The sequence below is a fragment of the Triticum dicoccoides genome, chromosome 7A, assembly GCF_002162155.2.
Source record: "Triticum dicoccoides isolate Atlit2015 ecotype Zavitan chromosome 7A, WEW_v2.0, whole genome shotgun sequence".
Classification (NCBI taxonomy): Eukaryota; Viridiplantae; Streptophyta; class Magnoliopsida; order Poales; family Poaceae; genus Triticum; species Triticum dicoccoides.
The window spans coordinates 441,322,968-441,336,714 of NC_041392.1; the positions used below are offsets into that span (position 1 = coordinate 441,322,968).

The 13,747-nt window shown below is 43.0% G+C and overlaps 1 long non-coding RNA gene across 2 annotated transcripts; it reads right to left on the minus strand.

Annotated features, from left to right (window-relative positions):
* Positions 1-8,164: 8,164 nt before the first annotated feature.
* On the minus strand, positions 8,165-11,860 carry LOC119331462. 2 transcript variants are annotated; one of them, XR_005160520.1, is made up of 3 exons: positions 11,578-11,860; positions 11,143-11,214; positions 8,165-10,754 (listed from the first exon to the last, which is right to left on the minus strand). It is a non-coding gene; the product is annotated as an uncharacterized LOC119331462 (long non-coding RNA). The 2 variants fall into 2 exon arrangements; XR_005160519.1 differs by having other exon boundaries at positions 8,165-11,214.
* Between the last annotated feature and the right edge of the window lie 1,887 nt (positions 11,861-13,747).

A 13,747-nucleotide genomic window follows, 5' to 3' on the forward strand; every position in this document is an offset into this window, starting at 1 on the left:
CATCCCCGGCGGCGCCCTAGATGGAGGTCGGCAGCAGGTATACCTATGGCGGCCGCGCCCAGCAGTATCCACGGTGGCACAGGTATCCTCCCCGTCCTCCTTCTCCTATCCTTTCTCCTTTGCATACGACCCTCGTCCGCCGCGTCCCACGTACCTCCACTGCTGCGGGATCCATGGTGGCGCCCAGCGGGATTCATGGTGGCGCGGCCACCATAGCCCAGCCCCCTCCACCGTGCCCCCCTTCCTTCCTCCCGTCCTAGCCCTTCTCCCCTTTCCTATTTGCTATAGAACAAAAGGGATGTTCATGTGTGACTGATCCACGCCATCTGCTATAGAACAAAAGGGATGTTGTGGTCACAATCTTGAATGTAATGCCCAATCCTTCTAATCACAAATAAGCTTTGTTAAATTTTTGATATATTTCTTTGTATTATGAGTTTATTCGTTCTAGAGTTGGATATTGATGAACCTCATGCCAGCACACCAGGCAAATGATTATGTTTCTTGATGATGCTTCTATATACTAGCAAGGACATTTGTAATATCTCAATCTTCTCTTTGCAGAATGCGGAGAGATACACAAACATGTAGAGGATGGAGGAAGTGACTCGGTGGTGAACTAATAGCTAGCACACAAGCATGCTTGATATTCCCTGATCTATTGTACGTGTTTGATGTGTAGGCACTGAGGCGCATGCAAAACAGGTGAGCGACGAGCCCGAGCAGCTTGCCAAAGGTGAGGGCACACATAATCTGTGCCGCAATGTCTGGCATCTCTCTAATCCAATTCGCCAAACAAACATCAAATCAATCTGCAGATTTATGATTTATGATTTATTCTCTCCCTCTCGATGTAAGCAGAGCTTTCCAATGCATTTCTTTTCTTGTATGTAAACCAGACTCACATGGCTTGGATATGCAATTGCTTGATATTGTTTTCATCCCATAGAAGCTCTTGTGGCCTAATGGGCAAGTACCACCAAATGCGATTACTTATGTGCTGCCTATGACCATGTAATTTAACTTATGCATCTAAACTTAACTTATTATTTTTATTCTTATAGTATATTTGATTCTATGTCTGATGGGCATTTTCCTTTTTGATTGCTTGCACAGCTAATTGAAACCCCAATGGAAAATTTCAAGGATTATATCAAGGTATATGTTCGACTCTTTATGTTCATTTTGAATTTCTCATGTTTTACGATGAAGGTTTTTATATGTAATTCTCTGATTACGCTCTGCAAACATGCACTGGTTGTCAATATGTTAGCTGTCCACACTAACAACTTACCTTAGCAGTGCACTTCTATGTAATAACATCAATGCTGCTGGCCAGGTCCTTTCATCTGGACCCATCAGTTTTCTATATCTCAAGAAATCCAAACATTAAGTTTTCAAACTTGAGTAACTGAATTTCGTTTGTCCAAATGAGAATTGTGTAAGTCGTACAGACTTCCTGTGATTTCTTTACCCAACTCATCTTACAAATTTCTTTACACTAATGATGCTAGCATCACACAGGAGGTTGTTCATGTCATCAAAAAGTGCTACAGGAATCTAAAGCCCAATTGAAATCATTTTTTTACCCAAAGTGCAACTAAGCAGCAGCTTCTTTTCGGCAGCTCTACACATTTTGATACTCTCCTACCAAAGCTGGTGTACTAAGATGTTAATTAGTGAGTACTGCTAAACATGCAGTGTGTTGTATCTAAATTAGTTGCATGCCATGTTGAGTACTTGCTTTCGTGGTTCTTAATTTCAGGATTTGTTGCCTGGTTCTATTATTTTTTGGATAATACTATTGAGATGCAGCCGTGTCACTTTGCCCCTAATATTTCTACACATCTTTATTTTCTCTACCTGCGTGCTTCTATTCTGTGTGACTCAAATGTCCAAACATTGTTATCTTAGTTTTGGCCAAGGAAATTCAGATTATTGTCATCTAAGGCTATGTTCGGCAACCCTCCACTCCTCTATCACGGAGTGGAGCGGGCAGAGCATCGTCTTAGCTGCTCCATAAATTACAACTGCATACCGCTCCGCTCCGGAATGGAGTTGCGGAGACGGAGGGAGTCCGAACATGCTCTAAGTGATCTCTATGTTAGCTTCAAGGTTAGCCTTAATAGTCAATGGGAGGTTTACCCCAAATAATAAAATGTAGATGTGGAAAATGGAAATATAGTAGATCTTGTTTGTTTAGGTAAGCAATGTTATGATTTGAATACCAAAAGTATTCAAGTCCAAGGTTGTTTTGTGTGTAGGCTTACTCGAGTGTAATTATCATCTACGTTTATGAACATGATTTTCAAATTTCAGTAAGTTTGGAAAGGCTACAATGGTTGCTCAGAGTAAGTTTTGCATTGGCGTTATACTGTTAGTACATTGGCATGTAGAATATTTTGTCTTGTGATGTTGTGTATTAAATCACATTTCCTTACTCTTCTGCTATATTGCAGGGTTCAAGGCTTCCTGACAAGTGACCTTAACCATTGTTCAGGTAACTCCTGAACTGCTTGTTGCTCTTGAGTAAAGTGATGCTGAAGGATCAAGGGTGTTTCTCAATCAAGAGCTATTAGTTACCTTGACCATGGTGCATCTCTTCTGATTTCTTCAGTTAAAAGGTCATCGATTGCTGAATTGTGTCTTCAATGCTACAATGGATTATGATTTATATATCGGTAAGGCATACAAATGAATTCTGTCAGTAAATGTGGACAAATGAATTCCACAGCTACATGAGCTTTCTTAACTAGATGTTGTTACTATAATAATAATTTTATTACCAAAATAGACGGGCGCAGCAACGCGCGCCATCAGTGATCTAGTAGTTATAATTATCCGGGTGCATTGCCTTTTTGTTAAGTAGATTCCTTGTGTTAGACCCTATCATGGAGTAGGATCCAGAGGAAAATCTTATGTCTCAATCTACAAGAAGTTTTCCAAATGCGAACGAACAAGGAGTGGACTGTACTAGGCCCCATCATATGTTTGTACATTTTGATGGAAGAGTATCCTCTGGTTGTTCCTTTCACCGCCCAATAATCTGTGGCATTTGAAACATGTCTCTTTAGAATGTGCTCTTGAAGGATATTATATTGTCGAAATGCTTGCTAAGATATAGGTGTGTGAAAATGCTTTGCCAAGTTCTGTGCACTAAGAATTTGTTGAAAAGCCACAGTGTTGTTGATGGAGTAAGAAATTAGCTCAGGAATTTTTATCATAAGTGGTTGGCCCCACCAGCAGTCAGACCAAAAAAGAGTTGCATTTCCCGAGTTAGCTTTGCAAATAGCAAACTCCTTGTAAATAGGAGCTTAAGCATTGACTTCCACCAAAAGGCCGCACCATTCCTGGTAAGGTGTTATGGTAGTAAATTTCCCAGAAATGGTTGACCCAAGGCGTGAGGACATTTTAGTCATTTTATATTAGGCTTACACAATAAACGAAATTAATCGAGGCTCGCCCAATGGAGATACTCTCGACCTTTTTTGCCGACAATGATCATCGTTATTTGGTCGAGTCCACCCTCACCCCAGCATCTCCCGCTGCGGCACCGCCATTATTGTGCCATGGCACAACCCCGTCTCATATCGCGTCATGGCGCAATCATCGGGCCAGTCAGCATCCAAGCGCTACTCAGGGGACTCGGCGTCTCTAGGCGAACATGCCACCATTGAGCGAGTGCACTGCTCGCAAGGTTGTCAGAATCGCGATCCTGTTACGATTCTACGACTTTATGATCCAAACGAACCACTATGATTCTACGATTTTAGGCATAGAATATACGTTTCTACGATCCTGATAGTGAAGATTCTACGATTTGCGATCCTACCATCGAAGCTCCGATCCGATTCAAAATCGCGATTCTGACAACCTTGACTGCTCGTGTGCCTCGTGACAGGACAGCGGCACGATGCGGGGGCATTGCCGACCTGCTGATCGGTTGCAAGTTCGAGGGCCTTGGTCGGCGATACAAGGACAAGATCGCGCAGCTGGAGAGCCAAATAGAGGGGTTGTGAAGACCTGAAGCTAATCTCATCGCCGATGCACGACATGAGTGTCGTCAATAGGAACAAGGTCGTCCTCACCTATTTTGTTGGTAGATTGCTTGAGGGTGTTAGAGATACGTACCGGCGTGCATAATGCAGACCCTATTACAACATGCATACGCCCGGATCACACACCCAAAACATGAGGGGGAGGGGGCGAGCCTGTATCGATCTGCTCGATGGCCCGGACGCATGTTTTTCCGCAAGCCGGAGACAAAGTGAGGGGAGGGGTTGAGGGCATCTGGACCATTGCCATGTGCACTTCTGACTGACTGGCCCACCCAAACCCCCTCCTGCCATGCCTACATGTTTTTTTGCCCGATGTCAGCTGCCTGCATTCATGCCGCAGTGAGCGGCTGTTCCACATTAACGCCGGCCCAGAGCGGATCCGACCTGTCACTAGCACCGACACTGAAGCGGTGCGTCGGTCGAGAGAGCGTCGCCCGCTACACGCTAAGCTGAACATGCCTGCTCGCCTGAATTCATTAAAGCCACATGTGTGAGGAACCTACTCCAACCGCACATCCGTTCACGAGCCGACCGACAGTAAACATAATGTCGGTTGGCTCCTCGCATCCACCGGTTATTCAAACGAGGCCGGACGCCAGACAAGAACCACACCGCACCTCCTCCTTGCACCATATTCTTCACACTTACCATGGTATCCGACGAGCAGGAAGAGAGGTTCTTCGGCATACAAGCCGGCTGGGTGGCCCGCCTAGCCCGCCGGATACGAGCTAGGCAAATCACCGCTCGACCTCCCTCGCCGCTCGAGGCCGTCAGTACCACGAGTGAGGCTGCAGGCTTGCGCGCGGAGGAGCATGTGGCCGCTCCAAGTCGGCGAGTGGTTTAGCAAGTCGCTGCTCCAAGCCAGCTCGCGGAGGATCATGGTGGCACGGGCAAAGATGCTGTCGTGGACGAGGCAGTGTCATACCGCTCCTCCTGCGCCATCCGCCGTTGCGCCCTGTTGGCGGAGAAATTAGTCGGCATCGTGGAGATCAACGAGGTGGCCAGCATGTCCGCGGACGCCGCCGACATCAAGGAAAAGTAGATCATGGGAGGCTGCCGCCGCTTGGGTCCCACGAAGGGCCTGCCGGCGTGTCTTGCCCTCTTCGCAGGTCACTGTCCTCACCCACCCCAAAAACCAACCCTGATCCATGCTTCACGAAAGTGGAGGCCACTCCGATGAGTGGTTGCAAGACATAGGGAAGGTACGGGAGAAGCGGGGGCATTCCTCCCCTCTAGCTGAATCCCTCCAGGGCATCCGGCAGTCCGACGAGTGGGCTGTCGGACATGGGGAAGACATGTCAGCGGAGGGGCTGCGGAAGGTTGTGAAGGGGACGAGGCTTCATTTTTCGGGGCTCATGGCCGGCCGGAGATGGGAAACGGGCGCTGGCGGTCATTTTAGTCTAGGTTTAGAGTCCGGTCTAGTAGAAAAATGTCTAGATGTAAAGAATTTGCTCCATTTTGATGAAAAGCATACTTTTTATGTTAAAAATGCCAGGCTTGTTTAGGTTTGAATCAAATTTGTTTATTTTTATTGAATTTCATTTGAAATGTTTAGGTTTGAATCAAATTTGTTCATTTTTACTGAATTTCATTTGAAATGTAACTGGTCATATGCGGATAACTTTAGATGGCCGGGCTCTCGTATCTATGTCTGCGGACTAGTGCCCTTGTCCGCAGATGGATGCGGGAACAAATTTATAGATTAACGTTGGAGATGCCCTAAGATGAGTGCTGGCTCCGCTTTATGGATACTGCAATAACCTACATATTCCACATTCATGCAAAGACTATGGACAGTAGACATATGATACTTGAGGGCCCTATGCCGGTAGTTTCGTTGTGAGAACGGATTTTCAAAGCACGAGGATTTTAAAATCAATGACATATACTTAGAGCACATCTAGACGTGCTTTAGCAAAACTGTTATCTTTTAATTATAAGTTTACTATTGAAGGCAGAGCTTCTAATGACGATGCCAATAGGTTAGTCAAATTTTCTCATTTGGTGGATCAGGGGCGGCATGTTTGGATGGCTTGTCAAACCCCATGATCTATTTTATATCCCACACCATGTGAAATTTGATCAATAAATCTTGGTTTTAACCCCTTAAAGAAAGTAGGTGACGGCGTCCTTTTATTTTCATTACGTTGACAAGTATCGTAATTTTAACTGAAACAGGAACAAATACAACATATGAAAAAAACAGGAAAAATACACCTCCTAGCTCCTAGGTATGTATCATCATTGTGGCACATCAGATTAGATCAACCGATCTACCAGCCTACGTCCCTCTGGATTCCCAACGAAGAACTCGGCAAAGACAAGAATTGTAATTAAGAGAAGACAGAGTACAACAACTTCGCATATAGCTGCCCCGACGAGCACGGCGATTGTTATCCATCCCGTCGTTGAGTGGGATTCATAGACCTGGATCAGGGCCATGAAGAAACCCATAAACATCACACTGGCACACGCCAGAAGGCACATGAAGATACACCTGCTGTGCTGTTGGGGCTCGGCCTCCAAGGCTTCGAGATCAGCGGCAACGCCGCCGCCGCCGCCGCCGGGGTATAGGTCGTCATTGTCAAAGTATAGTCTTAGCCTGTCTACCCAGGGCTCCGCCGCGACGAGGTTTTCCTCCAGGTCCGGGTTCTCGAGGTCGACCATCGAGGATCGAGGGGCGCGGGATCTTTTCTCCTCGGCAAGGATTCCGCGGTTTCTTTCGTGACGAGCAGTTCGTATACCAGGCCAAATCAGCAGAGATACCCGTATTCCTTATTATATTTACTAGTAAACATACACATGCAACACACGTTTCAATTGTCATCAAATAATTATCAATAAATAGTTGTCCAATATTTACACGTTTCAATTGTCATCAAATAATTATCAATAAATAGTTGTCCAATGTTTACATAATTTTTCATCCGCGCATGTCTTTATTACTGATTTATAATGTTTTTCGGATGGAAGCAAAACTAAATGACGGGCAAATAAAGAATGTGCAAATTAGTTCAAGATCAATCAATTTATGTAACTTATGTTGCTAGTACAGACACCCTAGTAGTCACTAAATGAGGGAGTACTTCTTAGCCATATCATCCCCATTCCACCCTCCTCTGTCCCATCAAAGAAATTGACACATAACACATGGCTGCAACAGTCTCAACATGATGAAGAGCCAAATCAGTTGCCTCTTCTGTCTCACACATGACCTTGTTTCTTGTCATGTCACAAAAGAAGAAAACAATCCCTTTCTCTGTAAGATTGAACAGAGTCAAGCCATATAAGAAAATGGACAAGCTGATTTTCATCATGAAATTTTGTGTTTTGAAATATGTCCTAAAGATATATGTTTAGTCCAGCAGCCAAATGGTTATACCCCAGAGTTGTTTACATCATTGCTTCACTCATGGTTCAATGCAATGATGGCATAAAAGATATCTTAGAAAAAGCCGGATACATAGTAATGCCTAATTAACACATGGTCAAAGCAATTATCAAAAACATGAAGAGCAGATTAACCATTGTTACATCCCAAATCTGTGAGAATATCTGTAAACAATTATCCGTAATCTGGGGTGTTTAGAGTACACCGGCTTTGGTTGTAATGGGGTGTGGCCGAGAGTGGATGTTCGCATTCATTTCGAGGCTTCTTGTACATTGTCTTTGCTCTCTTCTATAAAAGTATGATACGCCTCTGGCATACTCTTGAGAAACTAAATTGTAGAAGAAAAAGGCGCAGCTATCAAAAGAAAACAAAGCTTTTAACCTTGGTGCAGTAAAAACAAAAAGGTAACTTATCCTTACAGTCTAATAACAAAACAACACATGAATAAACAACTTGCTGTTTTCTGTAAAGGATGAATTTCATTGGCAGCATGTCTGAACTATCATAAGAAAATTAGTCATACCTCCTAAAATTTGTTACTCAAGAAACTATCTGCAGGTCCCTGAAATTTTGCTATGCATTTTTGGAAGAGAAGCTGCATGATAGTTTGTTTCTCGAGCCTAAACAAAAGCAAAACTTCCTCTAAACACTTGCTTAATGTAAGAGCGGAATAAACTTTCATAATTTCAAAATGAAGATTTCGAAGTCATATAGATGGCAGATAATTCATACTTGAGGAAATTAGTTTGCCTCCAAATCCAACAACAATCAACAAAAATATACATGGAAAATGGCATTTAATAGTACACTGTAAACAGAACACTGAATGGATAATGATACTAAAATGTGTTTACAAAGGAACCAACCTGGACATGATGATAGATACACTAAGAATTTAAATTGTGAATGAAGTGTACTACCATCTTCATCAAGATCCGGTATTTCTTGTATATATCAGCAGTTGAGCACATCAAGTGCTTCTGAGATTGAACAGCATGTTAAATTAAACCAACATTCCTTTCATCCAAGAAATGGAATGGAAAGTAGTGGGCAGATCAAGAGTAAGCTTGAATCACCACGGTATATCAGAGATGCAGGTCCTGAATTAGTTGGACTTGAGGGCGAGGAATTTCTTCCACCTGAGTGCAAGGAGATGTACCCCTAAATTCATGACACCACCATAGACCTGCACGTGTGTAACATCATGGCAGCAAATTACAGTTTTCTAAAATATTGGCAATGTAACATCATGGCTGCAAATTTAGCTGAAAGGTCTATGCTAACAATATAAGCATTAATTTAGATAATAGCCGAATGGCCATGCGTTGTAGCAGTTTAAAAAGCATATTACTATAGCATGTCGACCTGCACACGCTGCCCAACTTGATATACTTGGTCCATGACATGCCCTTGGCTCTGCTGTGTAACAAACTGAGCTTTACCTCAACACCACAAACAGACATGCTCATGTTCAGCCTACAACAATTAAATTTTGGAATTAAGAAATGTGACAGTTTAGGGCAAAAATATCATAGCCTACCAAACATAAACTACAATGTAGCATATCAACATCATATGCCTCCCAGAAGCATTTAAAAGCAACTCAAATTGAATTTGGGTGTTGGATCTGATTACCTGAGATCATCTGCAACGACACGGTACGTAATCAAGAAAGATGGCAATGTAAAATAAATTATTATCGAATCTGACTTGAGATAGTAGACTAACTTGGTGGCATTTCATCAAGGACTATCATTATCACAAAAAAAGAAGAGGGCCAATTGTCTATTAGAATGCACATGGGAGAATATATTGAAGTAGAAATAGAATATATGGCTGCATGTCTCAGTACAAAATATAATGTTGAAACAATATATAAACTATGAACTTATCATAATGTAGAAAATATGGAACATAGCATTACATGAGGTATTTTCATGGAGAAAATGGCTACCCATGTGATAATTCTAACTGACACGATACTTTGAAATTTCTAGCATATACTTGTTCGCATGAGCGTGGGAATCAGAGCATGTAAATGTGGTGAACCACAAATGATAGGTTGTCTATGTGAAATGGTAAAAATTCAGATTATATGACCAAAAAAGTTTATATGCTGAAACCGGAAGCACGGCTTCCGGTTTATATGCTGTAGACACTGAACTTTGTATCTACTACCCCTGACAAAGTTGCATCCTTTCTATGATTCAGAAAAAATAGCTTCCTTTTTGAGTAGAAAAAAGCATAAATTCTTCCAATTCCATGAGCCAGGGCAGCTGCACTCTTCCAATTTGTCTCTACAAAACTGTTCCAGCTGGAGCGGGCCACCATATCAAAAATGGATTTAGAAGAGTTATAACAATGGCAATACAATCAGTGCAGAGCAGAACAACACACAAGTCAAGATTTGGTGGAGAGGGGAAGGGACCGTACCATGAAAACCAGAGGGAGGCCGAGGTCCGGCGTCTCGTCGAGGCCTAGGTCCAGCAGCTCGTCAAGGCGGAGGTCCTGCGGCTCGGCCACGACGTCTCAGTACAAATTGCCTTCGTCTCCGCCGCCGACGTCCTGGGCGGCGCGACCATTGGAGCTAGGAAAATTCATGTGATAGTTCATATGCTAGAAAATTCTAAAAAATAGAAGACATGATTATGGAGAAACACCGAACAACAATATGAAATTGTAAAGCACACCACCAACTAAAATTGCCTCTTCAAGTTTCCTGTTACAAGCCTAAAATTATCACAGGAAGATAATAATGGTGAGTGTGTGCATCTTTTTCTGCTTTCAAGCTTGGTGGTGTTTTTCTAAGCCTGCTTCCAATTTCTGCATGCTAAACAGTCCGGTCAAGTAACTGAATTGTCCTAATTCCTTAGCATAGTGGGCCAGTTTGCTTAGATGGTCAGACAACACATCCTGGATACCAATAAAGATCTTAAGTGCCTTTTGTTTATTCAGTTGATCTATGGATGCAGTGAGGTTACTGTAGATGATATCCAACTCTGAAGGAAGGTCAGCTCTAAAAGGGTTCACCACCGGCCTATATGCAACACCTAGCTTTATCTCCTGCTATTTCTGAATACAGTGTAGTATTATCACGGCTACAGTTTACCAATTCTGGGCACAGAGCACAAGCTAGGTGTGTAAATAATGCATTGAGATATTGTTCGAACTAACAGAAAGTGCTACTGTGGGGATGGAAAATGAGGTAAAAAACTGAACCTGCTTTTAACTGCTGGTCAATAATGAACTCTTTCTCCTTTAGGTTATAGCACAAACTTGAAAGCCTGGAACGAATGGCCTACTTTCTAGAAACAGAGAAACACAATAAGGGGATATAGAAGTGATAAAAGGTAAACACCCAACACCAGCGAACATTTTGTACAAACTCGTTGTATAATCAGTACCACTGATAGCTCATCCTTAGATCCAAAACCTTCTCGAAAAAAACTCAAATTCCAGAGAAGAATGTTGTATCTGGGTAAATATTTATGGTGGAATTCCTATTAAATGTTGCTCTGCTCCAGTAAAGCTAATGGTAGCTACACCAGAACATCATGCACTAAAATGACCTCTCTGAGGTATAAACTATACGGTGCCACGGAAAGAAATGAATGCGGCAGCTAGCTAGAAAGAAAGTGAGCAAAACTCTACATGCACTAAAAGGACTTTATGTGAGGGAGAACATTGCTTAACTGTGTATGTGAGATTCAAGAATGCAACACCGATGCTTGTGATCCCTGCCAGCTCACCTAAAATTGAAGTAGCCTGCTCAAAAGAAAAGTTGGAAAGTCAACATACATATAATCAAGACCATAGTTGTCCTGCCCAAGTGAGACTTTCCAAAAATCCCAACCAATTCATGAAACCAGGAGAAGATCTTTACATATACACCGATTTTGCAATCACAAGCATGAACTTCTCTTGTGTGCAAGCATCATATCTCAGGCAATAGCATCAATTTCGAAAATTATTGAACTATTTTGCCCTCTTTGGAGTGGAGTCTGGACACAACCACATCTTTCTCCCTCGTGCTTCATCGGTCCATCCAATTGACGGTTCATCAGACTCTAAGGTCGGTTAGTTTGCAGATTAGGAATGGTTGAGCTTCAGAGCGCAAGGCAAACTTACTTGCTTGAGGACCGGGGACGGCGGGGCGGAGGCCAAGCTGAGTGGGGGCGCGACGGGCAGCTCCGGCGGCGACCAGCGGCGAGCGCATCCAGGGGCGGGGCGGCTCCGGCGGCGACCAACGGCGAGCGGATCCAGGGGAGGGGCGGCTCCGGCGGCGACCCGCGGCGAAGGGCGACACGCGGCGGCTCCCGCTGCTTCTCCCGTGGCGGCTGCAGCGGCGAGCGGCTCCCGCAGCTGCTCCCGCGGAGGCTTCCGCGGGCGGCGGCTCCAGCGGCGAAGGGCGGCTAACGGAGTTTGCGGGGTGGCGAACGACGCGGGAGGAGTAGGAGGGGGAGGTCGTGCGGGCAGGGACGAGAGTCGTGCGACCGGTTTTGTCTTTTTTTTACGGCGGTGCTAGATTAGAGGGAGACCGACCGGGCCTGAGTAGGAAACGGGCCCTGAAGCTGCTACGCGAATCACACGGCTTTGCATAGGGAGCTCCTAAGCAGCGCTTTTAGCGCCGCTAACAGGTACTGGCGCCCGCGCGGTGCCCACCTGGGCCTGGCCCAACAAAGTCGATGCGCCCGGTTGCCACAACCTGAACGAGCGAAAAAGCGCAATAGAAGTCACCCTGTCCAGGATTCGAGCTCGAGACGTTAACTTCACGTACTAGCGCACATAACAATAGACCTACTTGACTCTAGTTGATGAGGAAAGTATCAATAATATAAGGACATGCGGCCACGCTATTTAATGCACTTAGTTTTCTGAATTATTTAAAATAACCGTGAACTTGAATAAGTTCATCAGTTTAGAAAAAGTAAACATTTTTGAAGAAAAGTTCACAAATTGGAAAAGGTTCATCGATTTGTAAAGAAGTTCATCGGATTTGAAAAGAAAAATCACAGATTTTGAAAAAAAAATCATTCAATTAGAAAAAGAGTTCACAGATTTTCAAAAAGGGTTCATAAAATCGAAAGAAGTTCAATTTTTTGAAAGAAAAGTTCACCAGTTGTGAAAAAAGTTCATCAAGATTGAAAAAAAGTTCATCAATTTGAAAAAGAGTTAACGGGTTTTCAAAAAAGGGTTCATGAATTCAAAAAAAGTTCAATTTTTTGAAAAAAAGTTCATAAAGTTGGAAAAGGTTCATTGCTTTTGAAAAAAAGGTCATCGATTTGAAAAAGAGTTCACGGATTTTCAAAAAGGGTTCACGAATTCGAAAAAAGTTCACCAATCATGAAAAAAGTTCATCAAAAAATGGAAAAAGGTTCATCGATTTTGGAAAAAAGTTCACGAATATTTTTTTGTAACTTAAAAACAGTTCATCGAAGTTTTTTAAAAAGTTCATCAAGTTTGAAAAAAAGTTCACTAATTTTGAGAAAAGTTCACCAAATTTGAAAAATGTTCATTGAATTCGGAAAAAGTGCATCGAGTTTGGAAAATTCATATAATTTGAAAAAAAATCATTGAATTTGAAAAAGTTCATCAAATTCAAAAAACATTCATTGAATTTGAAAAAGTTCATCAGATTCGAAAAAAGTTCACGAATGCTAAAAAATGTATTTTAAAAAAGTTTAGCAAAAAAACTGTTCCAAAAAACGAAAAAGGAAATAAAATAGAAAAATAAAAATACCCAAACGAAAGCATTCCAGGAAAAAAAGAAAAATAACGAAGAGTATAAAAAGGAAAAAGCTTTGAGTAAACAAGTCAATGAGGGTGGCTTGTTGGTTGTGACAACGAACACTATGCCAGAAGATTGGGATTTCGAGTCACGTTGCACACACTCTCTTTTTGCGCCTCTAAAACAGAAAAAAAGTAACGTGGGCCAGCCCAGGGCGGTGCGTGGGGTGTGCGCCCTGTATGGTTAAGCCTATAACGGACGCTACGGGCGCCGTTTAGGAAATGCCCTTTGCGTAACATTTTTGGTCAGGCCGTGCCGCCAGCCAGAAAAAACCGGCCTGCCAATCACAAAGTTCACGCAAATCTTGGTTCAGACAAAAAAGTTCACGCAAATCTTCTTCCACCGAAGCTGGATGAATCATCGTGGGTTTCCATCTCTGGCAGGAGGCCGTCTCGGCGGCTCGCATCGATCCATGCGGCATCTCCTTTTTTCGATTGCTTCAGTACACTACTTTAAATTCTAGATCTGTTTTATGTCACATCTAAGCAGATTTTTACTTTGTTTGTAGTT